Source organism: Panthera leo, chromosome A2 (genome assembly GCF_018350215.1).
Source record: "Panthera leo isolate Ple1 chromosome A2, P.leo_Ple1_pat1.1, whole genome shotgun sequence".
Lineage (NCBI taxonomy): Eukaryota > Metazoa > Chordata > Mammalia > Carnivora > Felidae > Panthera > Panthera leo.
The window spans coordinates 81,151,379-81,156,263 of NC_056680.1; the positions used below are offsets into that span (position 1 = coordinate 81,151,379).

Genomic DNA, 4,885 nt, shown 5'->3' on the forward strand with positions numbered 1-4,885 from the left:
GTTTGCTAATCTGGCTTCATTAATGTTTTGATATCTTCCTACCAGTAATTTTTTGTTGCCATTATGTTATTACAGTGCATACTGGTGGACAAATCTTCAAGAACTAGAGAAATGTTTTAATGATTGAAAACCAAAAGAAATACATCTTACTACAATTCTGGCAAGCAAAGTCTTTTTTTTTTTTTAAGTTATTACATAATTAGTTAACTCTTATTTTTTAAATTGTATTTTAAGTTTGAATATGCAATGCACATGGCTTAGAATTCAATAGACACAAGAGGACAGACAACGGGAATTTTCTTCCCACACCAGTGCCAGCTACTCAGTTTCCTTTCCTAGAGGCAACTAATGCTGTCAGTTTTCTGTGGATCCATCTTTCCAGAGACAAAGGAACTTGTTCTAAATGTAATAAAAAAAATTTGGAAAGGGCCAAAGGTGATGAAGGAGAGACTGTTTTCAATGTTATGCCATCAGCATTTTAAATTTCAGTTAACCTAGAGGCACCTGGGTGGCTCAGTCGGTTAAGCGTTCGACTCTTGGATTTCAGCTTAGGTCATGATCTCACAGTTCGTGAGTTAGAGCCCCGCATTGGGCTCCACTCTGTCAGTGTGCAGCCTGCTTGGGATTCTCTCTCCCTCTCTCTCTCTCTGCCCCTCCCATCACACTTTCAAAATAAATAAATTAAAAATATTCAGCTAATCGATATAGATAACACCTGTGTTATTTTTCACTAGCAAAATATGGTCAAAACATTCCTGTTCACAAAAGATGCTATTCAAAACTGGACATCCGATTTTTAAACTCCATACAATTAGTTATGGATAAACTATGGATAAACTATGGATATTCACTCTATGGATATAGAGCGAATAAGCTCTACTGCTGGGGTACAGCTTGCAGCTAACAGATCTTGCAAGCACAGAGTGCACAGGGCTCAGACTGCCCTTGTCATTATGGTTCAGGCCAGTATCAGATAATAGTAGCCTTTAAGAATGTACAAAAAAAAAAAATCATCTCATTCATACAGCATGGCGAAGAATGGTCTCACCATATGCTTGTTTAAATACTTAGGCAGATTGAAAGTTTTCTGAGAAAAATACAGGCCAAATAATAACCCTGTCTGGTGGCGCCTCCCACGCTTAAATCCATAGCAAAGAGGGGTAGAATTTATCTGAAAATACTGCAGATTTAAAAAAAAAGGACTAATGTAACAGTTTATTTTAAATATCAATATTTATAATAAGTTAGAAATTATATCCTTAGAAAATATTTAAACTCTGACTCTGCAGGGCACACTGAGTGCTCCATTCTGGGTTTTAAAGGGGATGGATGATTGATAGGCAGGGTGAGACTGGGGAAGCTGGGCAGAATCATTCCAGAGATGAGCATCTGGTGAGGCCTCTGCTTGATGTGGCCACATGAGTACCCTCTCCTGGTGTCTGGGCCTGGTGCTGCTGTCCTTTGTTACAATTCACCAGGTCAATAGAGGATGAGGGAGCCAGTGAAGCTCAGGGACCTTCAACTTCCAACTAAATTATTCCCAAGTGACCTGAGCAGTTCAGTTGTGAATCATGACTGACAACGTTAGAGACTCCTAGGGACATCTTTGCTTTTTCCTTTTTTTTTTTTGGTCCCCCTTGCCTTTAAGTCTATTAGAGTGAGCATGGGCATTTGCTATGTTCTGCTGATTTTCACCCATATATAGGTGAAGGAAGGAATTAAGGAAGTTGTTAAACTCATCTGCCATGGATAGAGACTCTGGTGTAAAGGGCATTTTTCCATCCCTGGTAAGCTGTATGTACATTTTCTCCTCAGGCAGACATCAGGGGGCCAAGAGCTTGGTTTACAACAAAGATGCTAAACCTCTCTGTCATTTCACTCTCTTATTCTGAGGAACAATCTTAAGCAGTAATGCAACACGATTCATTTCTACGCAGAATGCCTGATTTTATTTTTTGGAGGGGCTTCTTACACCCTATTGGTTTTATTTTAATCACCTCCATTTGTGTTCCATGTTTCATATTAGCATCTGTATCAGTCTCTACGCAGTTGGCCACTTCTCCACAGCCAGGACTCTAGAGGCAGACCGTCTGAGGTCTCTGAAGCTTGCTCTGTATGTAGTGTTTGCACCGGTCTTGTCTTGGAATGGTGTAGTTCTATAGAGTCCGTTGGGTCTGGCCTGGCTGCTTTTGGCTCAGTCTATGGGTGAAATTAATTGGCCCTCCTTGCTCTCTTCTTTCTTCTTGAAGTAGTTATAACTTTAGGAGAGTATTTTTTTCTTAAACTCATGTGAAGTGATCTTTTCATCTTCTTGTGTGTCTTTAGCACCTGGTAAGGCAACAAGGTGAGCCCAGAGACTGGGTTGGGACAAGGGAATGGGGGCTGGGTGGAAAGTGGAGAGCTAAGGAGGAGGTTTGTGCCAGGCAGAGGCAGGATTATCTGGGGAGGGGACTGGTGGGGTGGGGGGAACATAAATGGGGAAAAGGAAGAGAAGCTTGGGTAGGGTCATCTGACCTTGCTAATGCCTCTTGATCTGGGTTGAGAGGTGGTCTTCCTCTTCTTCCACCGCTTGGTGCTTGTGGTTTGTGGTTTCCATGATTTCTTCACCACTTTTGCCATCTTGCAGCCTCTCAGTTGTCTAACCCCAGGAGTTTGTCCTCTGTATATATACCTCTCCCAGAACAATGGGGAGTCACACCCCTTCTGCTCTGTTTAGTCAGCAGGGCACTCACTGCAGCCAATGGTGGTTAAGGGGAGCTTAGACATCACAAAGGACCACTCTGGAGGGGTGGGGATGCTAGGTAGGCCGAGATGCTCTAGCTGGAAAAGATAACTGCTAAAGAGCCTTCTCATACTGCCCTGCCACCCCTCTTTGTCTCTCCCTGGTCAATTCTAATTGTATACACAGCAGAGAGGGGTGTTTCCCCCAAGTCATTCCCCATGGTTCATTCTACTGACTCCCACTCTTTACTGTTACTTAGTATTGTGAGATATCTAAAAATCACCAAGATATAAGTATGGCAGCCTGATTTGGAAAACCTAGGAATCAGGAAATTAGGGGACAGTGTTTGAGGCATGATGCCCTTCATTGTCTGGCTTTGTCTGGCTTTGAAGAAGGCTTTGAAATATAGGGGCCAGGTGAGTGTGTGTGCATGTGTGTGCACTAGGATCACTCATTCACAAGAAAAAAGATCAAACTTATGAAATAAGAGTACATTTAGGAATATATTTATGTTTACAGATATTATGTATAATTATCTTTTGGAGATCAGATGGAAATCTTTGGAAGAACATCTTCAAAGAGGCAAGGAGTTTTATTTAACTTCAAGTTTGGGGGATGGCAGATAAGCAGAAATCAGAAGCAGAAGCTCACTTCTGAACCAGAGCTCACCTTTCTCCCCATCTGCACTTATCCTCTCTACCAACAGAAGAAATGACAGATTACAGAGACAGAAAATAGACGAGTGGTTAATTAGGGCTGGCAGAAGAGTAAGGGAAATGAAGAGTGACAGCTAATGGATGTGTGGTTTCTTACTGAGGTGATGAAAAAGTTCTTAAATTAGATTGTGGTGATGGTCGCACAACTTTGTGAATATGCTAAAAACCACTGAATTGTAAAAAAAAAAAATAATAGGGTATGACTTAGTTATATTAAAATATGATTCTAACTACAAAGAGAGCAGAAACCAGGCAAGGGCTAAAGCTACAGACCCCAAATGGACACCTGAGGCTATGAAATTTGTAAGACTAATATACTGCAAGAGAAAATGAAGCAGTGGCTAGAATTAAACTTATAAGATGCAGAGGACAAAGTGCCCCACGTGAAGGTAAGTTTTGTCTTAAGATTTGCCAGTCACTGCCGCCTTTTTAATGAGGTAACTGAATCTGTAGCTATCTAGCCAAAAAAAGTGAAAAACAGATCATTGCCCTATTCCCTCCCCCTTCTCTATTCCTGAGAGTAAAACTACAAGAAGAAATCAAATGAACTAGGCCTTCACTTTTTCCATGTGGAGAGGTGGCATTCCAGAAAAAAAACAAGTAGTCTTTTGTGAAAATCTGGGAGGAGAAGAGGTAAAAGAATAAGACTGTGGAAGGAAGGAAGGAAGGAAGGAAGGAAGGAAGGAAGGAAGGAAGGAGGAATGAAGGAGTAAAGGAAGAAGAGTTGAGTCAAGAGATGAGAAAACATCCACAGGATCACTGTCTTATGGCTCAAGTCGTGAGACCTCTATCATCCGCACGCACGCTGATCTGTAAGGAACTGAAATAGCTGGCCCAGGGCTGATCCTCTTCACAGACTGATGCCTATTCTGCCCCAGCCTCCAATTAAATAAGAGTGAGCTCAACTGGCACCCTTATTGAAGACTGCTGGGCAGTGAGAAGTACCTATCTACCCAAAGCTCACCCAGTTATAAGGTGGACAAACAGTATAGCTAGAGATAGGCTCTGTGAAGCAGATCAGGAGCAGGGCCTGCTATATGAACTGCAGACTCAGGTTAAAAATAATAGGATCTTGGGGTGCCTGGGTGGCTCAGTCAGTTGAGCAACTGACTTCGGCTCAGGTCATGATCTGACGGTTTGTGAGTTCAAGCCCCGCATCAGGCTCTGTGCTGATAGCTCAGAGCTTGGAGCCTGCTTCGGATTCTGTGTCTCCCTCTCTCTCTCTCTGTCCCTCCCCCACTTATGCTCTGTCTCTGCCTCAAAAATAAATAAACATTAAAAAAAAATAATAGGATCTTATTCCTGACAGGCAAAAATATTGAATAAATAGTTTTGCCCCTCTCTTGTCATGTGCTGTAAGTTAAAAAGTAGAATAAAGCATGCAAGACTGTATAGACTGTATAATTGCAATGTATTAGAAAAACTGTAAGATTAAGATCCAATAAAA

At 41.7% G+C, this 4,885-nt stretch overlaps 1 long non-coding RNA gene across 1 annotated transcript; it reads right to left on the reverse strand.

The window, feature by feature from the left end:
- Nucleotides 1–1,633: 1,633 nt before the first annotated feature.
- Nucleotides 1,634–4,570, reverse strand: LOC122206810. Its single transcript, XR_006196577.1, has 2 exons — nucleotides 2,515–4,570; nucleotides 1,634–2,328 (listed from the first exon to the last, which is right to left on the reverse strand). It is a non-coding gene; the product is annotated as an uncharacterized LOC122206810 (long non-coding RNA).
- Nucleotides 4,571–4,885: the final 315 nt, after the last annotated feature.